Below are 19,341 nucleotides of genomic sequence, written 5' to 3'. Positions count from 1 at the left end.
ATTCGTCAAGAAAATAAAAAGAGAGAAAAAACAAATTACCAATATCAGGAACAAAGGATGGAGGTCAATAAGGATTCTCAGACTATGAAAAAATTAAAATGGTTTACTATGGAATAATCTATGCCAATAAATTCACCAACTTAAATGAAATGAACATTCCTTGGAAAACAAAACTTACCTAAACTGACTCAAGAAGAAACAGAAAATTTAAATATCCCTATGCCCGACTACTACAAGCAACTTTATGCCAATAAAATGGACAACCTGGAAGAAATGGACAAATTCTTAGAAAGGTATAAACTTCCAAGACTGAACCAGGAAGAAATAGAAAATATGAACAGACCAATCACAAGTAATGAAATTGAAACTGTGATTAGAAATCTTCCAACAAACAAAAGTCCAGGACCAGGTGTCTTCACAGGTGAATTCTATCAAACATTTAGAGAAGAGCTAACACCCATCCTTCTCAAACTCTGCCAAAAAATGACAGAGGAAGGAACACTCCCAAACTCATTCTTTGAGGCCACCATCACCCTGATACCAAAACCAGACAAAGATACTACAAAAAAAGAAAATTACAGACCAATATCACTGATGAATATAGATGCAAAAATCCTCAATAAAATACTAGCAAACAGAATCCAACAACACATTAAACGGATCATACACCATGATCAAGTGGGATTTATCCCAGGGATACAAGCCTTCTTCAATGTATGCAAATCAATCAATGTGATACACCATATTAACAAATTGAAGAAGAAAAACCATATGATCATCTCAATAGATGCAGAAAAAACTTTTGACAAAATTGAACACCAATTTATGATAAAAACTCTCCAGAAAGTGGGCGTATAGGGAACTCACCTCAACATAATAAAGGCCATATAAAACAAACCCACAGCAAACATCATTCTCAATAGTGAAAAACTGAAAGCATTTCCTCTAAGATCAGGAACAAGATAAGGATGGCCACTCTCACCACTATTATTCAACATAGTTTTGGAAGTCCTAGCCACCGCAATCAGAGAAGAAAAAGAAATAAAAGGAATACAAATTGAAAAAGAAGTAAAACTATCACTGTTTGCAGATGACATGATACTATACATAGAGAATCCTAAAGATGCCACCAGAAAACTACTAGAGCTAATCACTGAATTTGGTAAAGTTGCAGGATTCAAAATTAACGCACAGAAATCTCTTGCAGTCCTATACACTAACAACAAAATATCAGAAAGAGAAATTAAGGAAACAATCCCATTCACCATTGCAAAAAAAAGAATAAAATACCTAGGAATAAACCTACCTAAGGAGGTAAAAGGCCTGTACTCAGAAAACTGTAAGACACTGATGAAAGAAATCAAAGATGACACAAACAGATGGAGAGATATGCCATATTCTTGGATTGGAAGAATCAATATTGTGAAAATGACTTTACTACCCAAAGCAATCTACAGATTCAATGCAATCCCTATCAAATTACCAATGGCATTTTTTACAGAACTAGAACAAAAAATCTTAAAATTTGCATGGAGACACAAAACACCCTGAATAGCCAAAGCAGTCTTGTGGGAAAAAAAGCGGAGCTGGAGGAATCAGAGTCCCTGACTTCAGACTATACTACAGAGATACAGTAATCAAGACAATATGGTACTGGCACAAAAACAGAAATATAGATCAATGGAACAGGATAGAAAGCCCAGAGATAAAGCCACACACCTATGGTCAACTAATCTATGACAAAGGAGGGAAGAATATACAATGGAGAAAAGACAGTCTCTTCAGTAAGTGGTGCTGGGAAAACTGGACAGCTACATGTAAAAGAATGAAATTAGATCACTCCCTAACACCATACACAAAAATACACTCAAAATGGATTAGAGACCTAAATGTAGGACCAGACACTATAAAACTCTTAGAGGAAAACATAGGAATAACACTCTTTGACATAAATCACAGCAAGATCTTTTTTGATCCACCTCCTAGAGTAACGGAAATAAGAACAAAAATAAAGAAATGGGACCTAATGAAACTTAAAAGCTTTTGCAAAGCAAAGGAAACTACAAACAAGATGAAAAGGTGACCCTCAGAATGGGTGAAAATATTTGCAAATGAATAAACAAAGGATTAATCTCCAAAATATATAAACAGCTCATGCAGCTCAGTATTGAAAAAACAAACAACCCCATCCAAAAATGGGCAGAAGACCTAAATAGACATTTCTCCAAAGAAGACATGCAGATGGCCAAGAAGCACATGAAAAGCTGCTCAGCATCACTAATTATTAGAGAAATGCAGATCAAAACTACAACGAGGTATCACCTCCCACCAGTTAGAATGGGCATCATCAGAAAATCTACAAACAACAAATGCTGGAGAGGGTGTGGAGAAAAGGGAACCCTCTTGCACTGTTGGTGGGAATGTAAATTGATACAGCCACTATGGAGAACAGTATGGAGGTTCCTTAAAAAACTAAAAATAGAATTATCATATGACCCAGCAATCCCACTACTGGGCATATACCCAGAGAAAACCAAAATTCAAAAAGACACATGCACCCCAATGTTCTTTGCAGCACTATTTACAATAACCAGGTCATGGAAGCAACCTAAATGCCCAACTACAGACGAATGGATAAAGAAGATGTGGTACATATATACAATGGAATATTACTCAGCCATAAAAAGGAATGAAATTGGGTCATTTGTAGAGATGTGGATGGATCTAGAGACTGTCACACAGAGTGAAGTAAGTCAGAAAGAGAAAAAGAAATATCATATATTAATGCACATATGTGGAACCTAGAAAAATGGTACAGATGAACCGGATTGCAGGGCAGAAATAGAGACACAGATGTAGAGAACAAACATATGGACACCAAGGGGGGGGAGTGGCGGGGGGGTGGTAGTGGTGTGATGAATTGGGAGATTGGGATTGACATATATACACTAATACGTATTTTAAAAAAATGAATAAAATAAATAAATATCCCTATGCCCATTAAATAAATTGAATTTCTAATAATAATTTTTTAAAAGAACTTTCCACACAAGAAACTGGAGGCCCCGATGGTCTCATCAGTGAATTCCCTCAAGCATTTAAGGGAAATGGAAGGCGTGGCAAGATCATATTGTAGAAGAGCACGTGGATAAGAAATATTGTTGCAGCTGTATCTGGAAATTACAGTCTGCCACAGTGAGGCTGAGATAGGCAGAGATTTTAGGATACAAAAAGAACAAACCATAAAAGATAATAAAAGTAAATTGAACTTACCAAAGAAAGTCTACTCATTGTAAGATGCTCTGAAGAAAATGAAAACTCGCCACTCAGACTGGGAGAAAATATTTGCAATTATTGGGCCTTAGAGCAGGCTGCCCAAGATATGCCATAATGGCATAGTAATTATTTTGAAGTAAAGTTACTTGAGAAATAGCTGGTGGAAAAAAATATTAAAAAAACACTCTGACCCCCCCAATCCCCACCCCGTTGCCCCTGAAAGCGGAAACTAAATCTCCCATGTGAATCTATCCTCCCTGTACCAGGAAGATAGAAAGCATCCTTATTACCAGAGTTAGGGAATTGAACGCTAAGAAAGCTGGATAAACAAACTTTGTTGTTTCTTTATTAGTCTGCTGCTTCAAGCACAAGTCCTTTTGCTAAATCTTCACAAATAATTGTTTCTTTGTCTAAAAATTTTATATGAAACACCCAGCTTGTTCACCTTGGGAGTCCCATTTCTGTGTCACCTCCATGTGTATGAATTAAATTGTTTTTTTTTTCCTTCCTGTTAACTTGTCTTGTGTCAATTGAATTATTAGACCAACCAAAAGAACTCAAGAGGGGTGGGGGGTGGGGGAATTTCCCCTTCCCCAGCAGCTGGCATAGTGGGCAGGATATCGGCTGGACAGGCTCCCCGCTGAGGCTGCTGCAGCCGAGAAATCCTGAAACCTCTGACAAAGACTGGCAGAATGTAAGAGTCCTTACCTGGGTCTCTGGTGGAACGGAAAGTCATGAGAGTCCCTTTTCTTTCTTTCTAAACTTAGATTAACAGGAGAAAATATTTGTGGAACTGATTCCTTGGACCTACCAACTCTGGTGTTTGGGAAATGAGTACTCTAGGTTTTTATGGATTCTCTCCTTTCAGAGATGGTCGCTGTTTTTCTTTGTCTCTGTCTGTTGTATTGTTTGTCATTAGGAGGAAGAATCATAGAGAAAAATGCAGGCATTAACCCTTTATAATCTTGCTGTTTGAGCTGGCCTCACAGACGGGGTGAGTTAACCGTTCTCACCAGAATGGCGTCTGTTTAGACAAACTTTGCTGTGGGTTCCCTATGTAAACTGGATGAGATTTTTCCTTCCATCTCATTTTACGTCCTGAGAGCTTGGCTTTGTGACTAGTGAGAATAGTCTCCATGGTCTCCATTATCTGTAAGGTGCACTTATCGGGGTACATCTGGTTGACAGTTGAATAGACTGGGGTTCTGAGACATGACGTCATAAGCAGCACTCTCTTTGTCCAGCCGTGCCAGGTCATAGGGGTGGTTGTCATAAGGAGTCCCAGTCCATAAGGGGCTTTTGTCACATCATCATTTGTTGCTTGTTAGTACTGGTAAGGTCCCATTCCAGTAGTGCCTGCCTGGTGTCATAGATGAGTTCGTCTGTAATTCGAGGCATCTCACGTTTTTTGTGAGAGATTGGAGACACTGTTTTTACTACACCATCCTTACCGCCTGGGCAGTGAAGGCCTTTGCTTTCTTAGACTAACTTTGGGAGTGAACGTTTGGATTATGAGGACTCATTGTCTGTACCCTCTCCAGGAACTCATCTTGCATCCATGGTAAAGATTTACTCTAAGCCTGGAAAGTTTCCTCCAGGTCTTCCCATAAAAAGGCTTATTGAATTGAGGCACTATTGGAATAAACATGCTAAAGGAGAGCCTACTCATCAATGGCCAAATTTTTTGAATTGGAAAATCTTCTGTATTTGAAAAAAAATTCTGGAGAGCTCTCATCATAAAGAGCTGTCATATTGGTACTTATGGGAGGACTAAGTTGAAAAGAGAACACAAAAAGAGCATACCAGCTATATCCTTAGGGAATCCCTTAAGAAAATGAAAGATAGAGGTTGGAACAAAAATTAAAAACCAAATCTGATGTAAATACCCCTTCTCTTTCCTTTTATACTCCACTTTATCCAGCTCCCTGTTTCTGACCCTCCAGAAGATCTTCTGGATTTCTGGGTTCCCAATCTGATGCCCCCTTAAAACCAAGCTATTATTTTCACCTCAATTCCTGCTGATGCAGCCTGGTTTACGATAACTGAGCTCTGTTTAGCTTTTTTTTTTCAATCCCATTGCACCCCGACTCACAATTTCTTTTTGCATTTCTATTAAAGGGAGACAGTTAACATGGACTCGAATACCTCAGGAGATATTGTTAATCTCCCTCAACATTTTCCCAAGTCCTTAGAGCCAACTTAGAAACCATAGCCTTTACCCAGGTCTCCACGCTTGTCCATTATATTGATGACCTTTTACTTTGCATTCAAACTAAGCAGGGAGCACTTATAGATGCCCTCATTCTCCTAAAGGCACTAGCTGAAAAAGGCCATAAAATCTCCAGATCTAAACTTCAATGGGTACAAATAACTGTTACTTACTTAGGATATGACATATCTCAGGGCATTCAAAGACTCACCCCCAAATGCCTTGAGTCACTTTAGGCCATCCTTCTCCCCAAAACGAAAAAAACAGTTACATAAATTTTTACGGGCAGCTGGCTACTGTCACCAGTGGATTCCTAATATTGCAGCTCTTGCTAAATCTCTGTATGCATTCCTCCCAGATATCACCCCGGAGCCCATTTCCTGGCCTTCAGAGGCATTACGCTCCTTTGAAGCCTTAGAATTAACTCTGTCACACCTCTGGTTCTTGGCTTACCTACTTTTAATAAACCTTTTCATCAGTACTGCCACAAAAATAATGGGATTGCTGCAGGCATTCTAGGATAGCCTTTTGCCTCTCAGACACATCATATAGTATATTTCTCATGCCAATTAGGCCCTGTGCCATCCAATATGCTGCTGTGTGGTGGCCACAGCTGCCACCTTGACTGACAAAGCCAGTACTCTAATTAGGCTCTCCCATTCATCTCTATGTTCCCCACGCTGTGTCTGCTATCTTACAAGTTCATAGAATGCAGCACCTCTCTACATAGTGACAGATCACCTAGGACAAGGATCTTTTAATTTACCCTTCCATCACCGTACATTGTTGTAACACTTTAAATCCAGCTATTCTACTACCCCTGCCTCATGATGGAGAGCCCCATTCCATTCCACATGATTGCCTTGCAACTATAGATATGGTCTCAAAGCCATGAGAGGATCTTTCAGACATCCCTTTAGACAACCCAGACTTACTTTTATTTTGTGATGACTCTTGTAAAGAAATTTCTGAGGAAACCTAACTGGTTATGCCGTAGTTTCCCCGCATGAAACACTTGAGGCCTACTCTTTGCCCACTATAAAACCAGCCCAAGCTGTTGAACTCATAGCTCTTGGAGTCTGCCAAGCTGTTGGCATAATTCGGAAATCCCATGGATTCTTACCTTCTGCAGGTACTCCTGTTGCTAATGGGCATATAATTGCTGCCCTATTACAAGCTAGTCACCTCCCTTCTAAAATTGCTCTTGTTCACTGTTCAGCCCATACTAAGGAGAGTGATGCTATATCTTTGGGAAACAATAGAGCTGACAGAGCTGCTAAACATGCAATGCAAATGGACCCCCCTTATCCTTTCTCCACCCAATCTTTAAACCTGGCTTTATCTCTGATTGATATTATTAACTATCAGGCAAAGGCCCCACAATCCAAAAAAGACAAATGGATACAAAAGGTGCCAAACAATTATCAGATTGATTATACATTGGTCCAAACAGACTTCCTGTACTCCTTTTCTTTTGACTTTTTGGCTTGCACTTAACTCGCATCAAATGGGACACATGTATAGACAGGGGATAGTTAAGGAACCAAAAGACAATTGGTTTTGCCCTCGCATCCACAAAATTTCAGACCAAATTATTTCCCAGTGCACAACTTGTAAATCTCACCAAACTTCTGGAAGAAGTCAGTACACCCCGGGAAGTTCTCCCAGTCCCACACTGCCCTTCTCAGCACTCCAAATTGATTTTATTGATTTGATCTCAGCTTTTGGCTATTCTCACTGTTTGGTTATTGTCTGCTTGTTTAATGGATGGACTGAATGCTAACTGGTTAGATGTGCTGCTGCCATCACAGTGGTAAAGACGTTGATAACCTAGATTATTCCTCGTCTTGGCATGCCTTTATGGATTGAATCAGAGCAAGAACTCATTTTACAGCAGAGATGAACCAACTGCTTGCAAAAACTTTGAGGCACTCATTAAAATTCCATGCCCCATACCACCCTCAATCATCAAGGCAAGTGGAATGTAAAAATCTAGCCATAGAAAGTACTTTAGGAAAGATCTGTCAAGAAACTGGACTTAAATAGCCAAAACCTTTGCCCCTGGCCCTTGAAAGATCTAGAATACTCAAGTAGGAGGCATGGATTAATCCCTTTTGAAATAGTATTTGGATACGCAGTGCTTATTGGCACGTCTAAACCTTCCATTCCTGGATTAAGTGAATGTTATGGAAATGTGAGTGAACTATTTGATGCTATGACCAGCTAGATACAAGAACTAACCAGTGTACTTAAAGCATATTGCCAACAGGAAAAAGGGGCATGGTCTCTACCTACCTACAAGCCTTGCCATCCTTTTCGACCAAGAGACTGGGTGTACATCAAGGTCCTTAGAAGGAAACACGTGCTGTTACCTCACTGAGAAGGGCCTTATGAGGTACTGCTGACCACATACACTACTAACAAAATAAAAGAAAAATCCTCCTGCATTCATGCAAGCCATACCAAAATAGACCTGGATCGTTGCTCTCAAAACAGTTGGGAGACAATCCCTATAGGTGACCTCAAAGTAAGGATTTCCAGGGCCAATTCCCAGGCCCCAGAAGCAGCGGCATCATGAAGTAGACAGCTTTTCCCAAGTTCATAGATCAAGAAACTTTGCTTTTGGACTTCCCTGGTGGTGCAGTGGTTAAGAATCCGCCTGCCAATGCAAGGCATACGGGTTCGATCCCTGGTCCAGGAAGATCCCACATGCCGCGGAGCTACTAAGCCCGTGCACCACAACTACTGAAGCCTGCGTGCCTAGGGCCCATGCTCCACAAGAAGAGAAGCCACCGCAATGAGAAGCCCGCATGCCGCAACGAAGAGTAGCTCCCACTCACCACAACTAGAGAAAGCCTGCATGCAGCAACGAAGACCCAACACAGCCAAAAAAAAAAAAGAAACTTTGCTTTCACCTATTTCCCCCCTTTTTTTAAGACTCCCTGTATATATGTTAAAAAACAAACAAAAACCTCATCTTCTCTTCAATGGCCACTTTCCTCCCATGTATTAGTCATTTTAGAAGGCTGGCTGGAGAGTGCTTGTCTCCATCTATCCTGCTCCCCCTCTAAGTCTACACTATGGCTCTTTTTCAGCCTATGTCTTACCCTTATTAACCCTTACTTTTTCAGCGGGTTGGGCACTAACCAAACACCCTATTATGCCATTTTACAAAACCCTGGCCACGTTAACCAGTCAGTCTGACTGTTGGATATGTTAGCATCTAGGTAGTGCAAGAGAACCTGAACTGGCCTTGGTTCCTGCTGATGTTCACACCTGGTGGACTAGGTGGGAGGTGCTTGGATGACAGGGTATGGTATCCATAATTAGAAAAACATCACCCTGCCTCTCCTTCTGGTGAGCTATTCGGGCCCTGGCAAACCTGTATAGAAGCTCAAGGAGTGTCTCTTGCCCAGATAAAGACAATAGGTGAAAAATTTTGTATTAAAAACAAACATGACACTGGACCTTTTCTGGGTGACATACCAAGACAATATTGCAGTCAGACCTTGTGGTTTGATTCCACAAATGGCATCTTCAAACCTCTCAGGGAGATTGTAAGTGACTCTAGCTCTACCCTTTTTGGTACGAACGTCTGCCAAATCACCAACTGTTTTGGGTAGTTCGCAAGCCGTCCTTGTACAGCTTGGGGTATTAAAGCTGCTCCCCTGATTAAACTGCTAAATACCACAAACTCTATATGAGTGGACCAGAAATCTGTATGACAGAACTAAGCTTTACAGCTGTCAAAACCACACTACAGGCCTCCTATACCAGCTATTGCGGAATCTGTTCTGCTCTCACCGATTGTCAGGAACACATGGAAAATGGAGGTGTATGGATGCTAACAGTCCCAATGGCAAAGGCCATGGAATACTGCAGACCCTGGAGATTACAGGTTCCACTCTAACCTTGTCTGTAAACCACACTGGTCTTTTTGTTTTATGTGGCAACAAAGTATATAAAGGGTTCCCATCTAAATGGTCAGGATGACGCGGACTTGGGTACCTGGCTCCTTCTGTCACCAAATACTCCACCCTAAATGCCAGCCAAATTATAGACTTGGGCTCCTTTTGTCCTAAAGTTGTGTCACATAAACATGGCAGTCAGAACTGTAGAAAATCCCCTTGTGTATCACAACTCCAAGTTCTTTTCAGCATTGAGGGTCTTATTCCCAAGCTTTGGAGATTATGAATTGGAAAAAGCTATCTTAAATCTCTCCATGATAAGGGAACAAGAGTTCAATATCACTATGCAGACTTCAAAAACACTCCAGTCGGAAGCTGATGGCTTAGAGTCTGTGATGCTCCAAAACTGACGTGCTCTGGACATGCTGGCAGATCAGCAAGGAGGAGCTTGTCCAATCACTGGTGAAAAATGTTGCTTCTATGTTAATCAAACCAGACAAGTAGTGTCTAACTTACATCTATTACAATAGAAGATTAACACTCTCTATCACATAAATGAAGGCATTTTATTGGACTGATCTAATCCCAGGATTGGGGAACTGGATTAATGGGCTTGGGGAAATGTGCTTCAATTTTTTCTCTTCTGTTTATTCATCCTCATTCTAATCTACAGTCTTTCCCCCCTTTGCAGATCTCTTACCTCTCAGCACTCACCTGGTTTTGCTCTTCACAGCCACCAACTTAGCTTTCAATATGTGGAGGGAACCACTGGGGTTCAGAGCAGACTGCCTTAAGATATGCCACAATGGTGTATTGATTATTTTGAATTAATGTTATGTGAGAAACAGCTGGTGGAAAAAAAAGATATTTAAAAAAAAACCAAACCAAACAAAACAAAAAACACTCTGACTCCCCTATTTCCCCCTGAAAGCAGGAACTAAATCTCCCATGTGAAAGTATCCTCCCTGTACCAGGAGAATAGAAAGCATCCTTATCACTAGAGTTAGGGAATTCAAGGCTAAGAAAGCTGGATAAACAAACTTTGTTATTTCTTCATTCATCTGCTACCCCAGGCACAAGCTCCTTTGTTAAATCTTCACAAATAATTGTTTCTTTGTCTAAAAATGATATATAAACAGCCTGCTTTGATAACTTTGGGGGTTCCAGTTCTACAAGACTTCTGTGTGTAGGAATTAAATTTTTTTTTTCTCCTGCTAATCTGTCTTATGTCAATTTAATTATTAGACCAGCCAAAAGAACTCAAGAGGGGTAGAGAGGGATTTCCCCCTCCCCAACACAGTACCTATATATGACAAAGAATTTTTATCCAGAATATAAAAAGAACTTTTGTAGGAAATTAATTCCCTGGTGGTCCAGTGGTTAGGACTCCGAGTTTCCACTGCAGGGGGCATGATTTCAATTCCTGGTCAAGGAACTAAGATCCTGCAAGCCACGTGGCATGCCCCCCCCCAAAAAAAACCCCCCAACTCTTGTAAATCAATAATAAAAAGGCAAATAACCCAATTAAAGATAGATAAAAGACTTGAAAACAGAAACTTCACAAAACAAAGTTCTCAGTCAATAAGCACAGAAGATGTTCAACTTTCTAGTCATCAGGGAAATGCAAATTAAAGCCAAAATAAGACATTGCTTTACACCCCTTAGCATAACTAAAATTAAAAAGACTGAAAATTCTAAGGGTTGGCAGGATGTGGAACAGCTGGACTTTCACATATTGCTGGTGACTATGTAAATGGGACAACCATTTAGGAAAACGGTGTTGCAGTTTCTTATATAAAGGTAAACATATACCACCTATGACCCAGTGAGGTAGGCAGAGCAATATCCTCTGACCCCCTACAAATACGTCTTCATCCCAATCCCTAGAACTTGTGAATATCTTACACAATGTGGCAAAAGGGACAGGCCATGCAGATGTGATTAAATTAAGGATTTTGTGATTGAGAAATTGTCTCAGGTTATCCATGTGGGCTCAGTGTAATCACAAGGGAAGGGGGCCATGATCCAGGGAATGCAGGCAGCTTCTAGAAGCTGAGAAAAGTACAGAAACTAATTCACCCTTGCTATGGACTGAACTGTCACCCTTCACAATTTATATGTTGAAGACCTAAACCCAGTGTGATGGTATTCAGAGATGGGGCCTTTGGGATGTCCTTAAGCTTAGATGAGGTCATAAGAGTGGGGTCTTCATGATGGGATTAGTGCCCTTCAAAAAAGAGACACCAGAGAGCACCACCCCCTCCATCCCCATTCCCCCCTGCTACTGTGAGCACACAGCAAGAAGGTGGCCATCTGCAAGCCAGGAAGAAAACCTTCACTGGAACCTGACTGTGCTGTCACTCTGATCTCAGCCTTCAAGGTGTCAAAACTGAGAAAATTAATTTCTATCGTTTAAGCCACCCAGTCTATGGTACTTCATTATGGCAGCCGGGCTGACCATGGCACCCCTAGAGCCTCCAGGAAGGAACCTCCAGGAAGGAACGCAGCCCTGATGACCACAGCTTTAGCCCAGTGAGACCTGTGTCCGAGTTCTGACGACAGAACTATAAAATAATGAATCCATGTTGTTTTAAGCCACTAAGTTTGTGGTAATTTGTTACAGGAGAAATAGAAAACTAATACACTCAGCAATTCCTCTTCTAGATATTTACCCAAGAGAAATGAAAACAAAAAAACACTACAAAAATACTTGTACATGAATGTTCCTGGTAGCTTTATTCACAATAGTAAAAACCCAAAAATAATCCAAATGTCTATCCACAGGAGAACTAATAAACAAATTGTGGCATAGTCAGACAATGGGATACTGTTTAACAACTTAAAAAGAATGAACTATTGTTATATGCAGCACTATGCATGAATCTCAAAAACATTATGTTTGTTGAGTGAAAGACACCAGATACAAATGAGTATATGATGTATGATTCCATTCATATGGTGCTCAAGAAGGGGTAAAACTGATTTATGGTGATAGACATTGGAATGGTGGTTGCCTGTGAGGTTTGAGCACAAGGGAATTTTCTGGGGTGATGGACATAGCCTATATTTTGATTTAGTGTGTTGGTTATATAGGAATAAAAATTCATTAAAACCTTTTGTCTTATTCACTTGAGATCTTTGCATTTCACTGTGCTTAAGTTTTCCTCAATCAAAAAAAAAAATGGAGGGCTTCCCTGGTGGCGCAGTGGTTGAGAGTCCGCCTGCAGATGCAGGGGACATGGGTTCGTGCCCTCGTCCGGGAGGATCCCACATGCTGCAGAGCGGCTGGGCCCGGCTGCTGAGCTTGCGCGTCTGGAGCCTGTGCTCCACAACGGGAGAGGCCACAGCAGTGAGAGGCCCACGTACCACAAAAAAAGAAAAAAAAAAAAAAATGGAAAAACAAATATTGTCAACAAATATTGATATCTCCCAGTCTTTGGCGTGTCATTTATATATCCTATATTTTTTCACTTAACATAAAAAAAAACCCTTTGTGCAGTAGTTAATGTTTGCTGCTGTAATTGATGAATCCCCAAATTCCACTGTCTTAGCACTAAAGTGTTTCTCATTCACAGGAAGCCCAAATAGATGCTCCTGATCATTGCATTTGTTTGCATCAAGCCAGCAGCAGGGTTAAAGCTGAGAGAGTCCATGTGAAGTCTGTATGGACCATGCCTGGCAGGGACATGCATCACTTTTGCTCTCCTTCTGTTGGCCTGAATTTAGCCGCATAGCTACACCTAACTGAAGAAAGGCTGGTCATTTTGTAGTCTAGCCAAGAGCCCTAGAAGACGATGAAAGGGAACTGATGATAAGTTAGCAGTGACACACTGCTAACACACTGTGTTATTAAACTCTCATATTAGCTAACATGTGTTAAGTATTTATGGTTCACCAGCAACTGTTCTAAGAGCTTTACGTTTAATCAACAACTCTCTGAGGTACATACTAGTTTAATCTCCATTTTACAAGTGAGGAAACAGAGGTGTAGAGAAATTGAATGAGTTGTCCAAGTCATGCAGCTCATAAGAAGTGGAGTCTGGATTTGAACTCAGGCAGCCTAAGCCTAGAGAATGAGGCCGTAACCACCACTTTATGCTGCATCCATTTAAAGACTGCATAATATTCTAAATGTTTGGATGAGCCAGACTTTACTTAACCATTTTCATATTGGGAGAGATTTAGATTATGTGTCATTGGGACCTGTGTAAGTAATGCATTGCTGAACACCTTAACAGTGTTTTATTTCCCCTCCATCACAGATTAATTCCTTAGGATTCATTCTTTTTTATCTTTTAAAGTTTGCTAAATTAGGCAGATGAAACTCTGCTTCCTTTCTGAATTATGCATTGCATACAAAGGACCTCATTATTGACAAGACGTTCATCACTGGATGTTAAATGTTTTGGTTCAGCTCTGTCAGTCTGCAAATTACTCTCTACAAAATATCAATCTGCTTTTGTTGATATTTGGCCCTAAGATACTTGAGTAGACAGACAGTTCCTCACTTTATACAACGGAATCATCAATTTTTCATTGGAAAAGATTTCACAGCTTTATCTGGTCCAACTCAGCTGATGGAAGAAGATAGTTCTAAAAACGGGGGGACAAAAATAGAAGTTTTATAAATTGAATCACATGTTTTACTTACTAAGGGAGCCTGCCCTCAAAGAGAGTCTAGGAGAAATGCCTCAATAAGTGAAAATTTAGCTTGTGAACAATTAGCAGCTGTTAAAGTCAAGATAGAGAAAAGTACCAAACTGGGAGCTGGCAAATTGGAAGTGATTCGGCTGTTACAAAGTAATAGCTACACTTACCAAGTGCTTACTGTGAGTCAAACACCCTCAAACACTGTGCTTAGCACTTTACATACTTTGTCTCATTTAATCCTTGAGGCAAACCTATGGGGTATATATTGTTAATATCCCTGTTGTACAAATGAGGGAACTGGGGCTTGGAGACATTCAATGTGGATGCACTACTTTTAAAAGCAGAAAACCATCCCCAACAAAATAGCTTATGAAACCTCATTAACACAGTTCATCTCTTTTTAGATTTTTTGATTGACAGGGTTGAGGGTAGAGTGAGAATTCCACTCAGGTAGATAATTCCAAAATCCTAAAATACTCTTAGTTTCTCAGGTAAAAATATGGAATAGGATGGAAAGTTAACTAGTCTGGTGAAAATCTAACTTTTCTTGAAAGCGAGTGGGAGGGATGGGCTATGTAATGTTGACTGATTGATGACCTTCCAAGAAGGGGCGACCCACCGACCCACCGGGAAGTCCATTGTAGTTTCTATTCTGTCACTTGCTCTTTCTCGGTTTCAAAGCTCTCCCACCAGGTGTCTGGGGAACCCTCCCCCCTTCCTTCTCTTCCTTCACCCTCTCCCACAGACTCTCCCAGCCCCTCCCAGGCCCAACCCTCCCTGCCTGTCTCAGTCCTTCCCTGTCATTCAAGCCACACACTTGGGAACCTTCTTGAACTTCTCAGAAGGGAGAGGCTGGCTTTCAACAGGCCCCATCTGTTTAAATGAGAAATTCCTTCCTAGATCCCAATCCTTATCCTAAGGCTCCCTTTCCTCGTGTGGAACAGGGATGTGTCACAGGGGTTGTCTGTCCCCTGATGACTGTCCTTCAGTGTCAGATACCATAGGAACCTGAGCGCTTGCTCTCAAGGGACTGATGGGGAGACAGGTCCCAGGGATTTCTCTCTGGTGCTCCTGTGGGCACAGCATGGAGTTGAGGATAGCCAGACACTGGATGCAGTTTGGATCACGTCCTACATTCGGGACGCATGGCTTCCACTGTCCCCACCTGGATGTGGCAACCTCCTCTAGGGCAGGGGAGGAGATTCCAGGGAAAACAAGATCAGAATGATTGTGTAGTGGGGTGTGTGGGTGCGTGTGTAGTAAGAGGCCTTGGTCCCAGCCAATACCGCTGATGCATCTGGTCTTGCGGCTGCACTGGCTTGGGTGCAAAGGCCCACGGGAGTTACCACACCTGCTGCCTTCCTCAGGGAGCGCAGTCTCCTTAGAAAGGAAAGACGTATGGATGCTGGCTTTCTTACGGGCACCATATTCACTAAAAGCGTAAATGACGTGAAAACACCCATGCGCAGTGGAGACCTGGCTGACTAGGGACCTGCGGAGACTCAGCAAGCTGGGATTGCGCTTGTGGGCGGGGAACGGCAGGCATGTGGGTGGATTTCTGGGGTGGCCGTGGATCAGTGGTTAAGGCGTGCAAGTTACAGGACCTGGATTTGGGTCCTGGTATTATGACTATCTTGTTGAGTGACCTTAGCCAAATTGCTTAACCACAGTTTCTGTATCTGAAAAGCAGGAGTCTTAATGCTACCTTATAGGTTCTCTTGTTCTGTTTTGGTTTTGATAATTAAAAGAGAGGTTATGTGTGCAAGAGCCTGGCATGTATTAAGTGCTCCATAACATTACGGAAGCCTGAATCTGGCACATTCGGGAGCCTCGTGGTCTGTACAGGGAATTGCCTGGTGCAGCAGAACTCCTGTTAGGAATACATTAGTTTCCACCCGAGGAACTGCTAACGGTAGTTGCCTCCCAGAAATGGAAATGGTTACCAGGGGCAAGGGAGGGAGGCCCATTTATTTTTTTGAATTTTTTCCATATACATCTATTTCTTGTTTTTTTAAAAAAATAAGTAAAATTTAAAGTTTTTAAAAAGAATACTTATTGCATTAGTGTTTTAAGGTTGTCAGAACATCCATATATAGATGGTTTTAATTCAAACTTCAAAACAATCTTGAAGTTGTTTTGAAGAAGTGGGTATTTATCTTCATTTTATAGATGAAGAAATAGAGGATCAGAGGAGTTAATTGACTTAAGGTCCCACAGCTCATGGTTAGAGAGAAGGCAGAGCCTAGCCTTGATCCCAGGGCCCTTTATTAGTTTTTACTTGTTTTATTAAGAAATGATTGACATGCATCACTGTATAAGTTTAAGGTGTACAGGGTGACCTGGGCCTTTTAAACCACGTTGCTTCTACTATGACAAGGGCCTGAGGCTACACCCCAGGACTACCATGGCTTGACCTGTGAACCTCTGTGTGTCCTAGGCAGGGGGAGATGGGGGCGCTCAGTGCCTCAGTTTCCCTCTGTGTCAACTGCTCTGATGCTTCATGAAGAAAGACGTTGGATAAACTTGTTTCCCCCTCTCTTCAGTCACATAGCCCCTCCTCTGTGCTGACAAGGGTGTATCCAGAGGAGACAGGATCTTCGGCTCTTCCCCTCAGTGGTGGAAGGATGGGATCCTTGACCTGCATCAGTATCACCCGGGAGTCTCTGTGCTGCCAAGGGCCCCACACTTAGCCTGGGGTGAGCTGGGCCTGGCATCACTGAGATGCTGCCCAGGAGATGTGGTTTTGCAGCCAGGTTGAAGGCCACTGGGTTGGAGGATTGTAATCAGGCTGCTGGGCAGTGCTGAGGCCCACCTGAGGTGAGGGTGGAGAACTGCACCTTTGCCTGCATGCAGTGTTCTGGGCTCTGAACATTTAACAAGGGTCTCTGATGCACTCTGGTTCCAGTGCACCACTGGCTGCACAAGTGAAGGTACTTGATCAAAGCTTGAAGACTGATGACTAAGCCTACCTCGTTCTCCCACCCTTAGATGGAAACAGAGTCACAGAGAAAGCCTGAGACTCTTGCTTAAGACCACAGATCCAAATGTGGGGAGATTGAGACTGGGTAGAGGTTGATTTTTCTGTCCGTGTCTTCCCAATTCCCAGAGTTTCCATGGCTCCATTCTCTGTACCTAGGAAAAGAGAAACGCTTGGTCCTGCCGACGTTGGGTTTCTCCACATTTGGTGGGTCATTTGCCACCAAGTTTGTAACTGTTCAACTAGTGCCTCCTGGTGGTGACTCTTAGGAACCGCTCTGATTTCACAGGTATCCTGGAAGGCTGGTGTTCAGGGCAGGAAATACCTAGATGCACCTAGATGGGGTGTGGTAAGGGGAATCCAGCCATTGGGTCCAGGTGTAACTTGTGCCTATCATGCTGGTGCTGGGGTGTCCAATGACAGAGGCTGGCTGATGTCTGTTGACTGGGTCATTTCATCTACTTGGTTGTTCTGTGCCTCTCCAATGTTAGATGCTCTCTGATGGATATTACCATGTAATACCGAGATCTGCACACTGGGACCCGCTCCCATACGTCTACTCACATCCTCTGCCCACTCCTGGTCCTCATCCTCCAATCTTTTTCCTTCCAGGCCCCTGACCAGTCAGCCAAGCCATCTGCCACTGCCTGGACATGGTACGTATTTTATCTTCAGGACTCTTCTCTTTCCACACAAAGAGGATGATGAGATGCACCATCTGAAACTCTGCCTATATACTGCAGGGCTTCCTCCCTGTGTTTTCAAGGCCACCCCTGAGGAGGCTGTAGTGCAGCTCTCATCATTTTCAGTTCACACATGCGTAGAAAGCTGGCTCATCTGTAACCCAAACTCGGGCTTTTTCTTCCTCCTCTGGCTGGTTGGACAGGAATCCCTTCTGGGCGTGCGCTGAAGAAGGGGCACTGGGACCACAGTGGCAGGGGCCGTGCAGCTGGCCTGTTCCTCTTGGTCCTGCCCATGCTCAGCCCTGGCTGTGCCATTTCTACCTTACAGTGAACCGATGCTGGTCCTGCTGGATCTTAAAACTGGTCTGACAAAACCCAGTTCACAATGGGCAGTTCTGGCTGCATGGTCATTTGGTGCCCCGTAGATGTTTGCTTTGTTTTGTTGGTGGAAGCATAATTCTCTGCTGCAGAGAACATGGCCTTGCTAGTGAACCCAGGGGTCTCACTGTGAGTATCCCACTGGAGCTTATCACCCACCCCACAAGGCACCTTTCCCACCACTGAAACCTTCAGCACCATGATGTCGGCTGGGTCATATGGCTCAGGTGACAGAGCTGCTTGCATGTCGGGTAACACAGGGCCATTTGCAGACACTAGAGTGGGGCCCCCGGACAGGGGCTTCCCTTTCCTTCTCAGGTGAGGCTCTGCGAGCTAAACGTGTTAAGTTCTTAGAAAAAGAGAGAGAAACAGAGAAAGAAAATGAAGTTGCTCTTTGCCGGCCCATCGTGTGTTGTTTTGGATATTTTTATGTATACATCTCCCAACGAGCTGTGGCTTCCTGTAGGGCAGAAGTAGGATCACAGCTCCTCTACCTATATAGCTCTGCGATCCTGGGCAAGCCACCTCACTTCTCAAGCCTCAGTGTCCCCCTCTGTAAACCGGGGATAAAGTCAGAGCCCACCGCGGCGCTGTGAGCCTTACGAGAGAAAACACACAGGCCCTGGTGTGGCGTCTGCACACAGTCAGCACTCCTTAAGGGCTGGCTAGCGTCCTTCCCTCTGACCCTCTGACACAAGATCCACCCCAACCCCAGTGCTCAGTAAATGTATGCTAATGTGTTAGTGGGCGTCAATGAGTTCATGGAACCCTTGGGTCACCTGTGGTTAACGTGTGTGCGTTTTAATAGGCTCGTTTATAGTGACTCTAATGAGGTGTGGATCATCTGGGGGCTGTGGGGTTGTTCTCTCAGGTTGTAAACCCGCCACTGCTCTGCTCCACATTCTTTTCGGGGTCTCCAGCCTACCTGCTCTGCAGCCTGGGGTCTCACAGGTGCCCCAAGTCCAGGACTGCAGCGTGTATGTATATGTGGTTTGTGTGGTGTGTGCATAAGTGTGTTGTTTGTATGTATGTGTGTGTGTGCCGTTTATGTACTGTATGTATATATGTGTGTCCTACAGTTAAGTCCCCAGAAGCAGGAAAGAACCACAGACTTGGGTTCACCTTGGGTGCCACCACCACCCACCTCTGAGGGCTCTGAGCCCCTCCCTGCTCTTCCAACTTGACTGCAGACAGCACCTGTGCCCTGATATTTGTATCTAAGCGTCTAACCTAGGGCCTTGGCTAAAAGTACTACAATTC

Source organism: Globicephala melas, chromosome 4 (assembly GCF_963455315.2).
Source record: "Globicephala melas chromosome 4, mGloMel1.2, whole genome shotgun sequence".
NCBI classification, from domain to species: Eukaryota; Metazoa; Chordata; class Mammalia; order Artiodactyla; family Delphinidae; genus Globicephala; species Globicephala melas.
The sequence above is the reverse complement of the archived record's forward strand: the minus strand, read 5'-3'. Positions refer to the sequence as shown.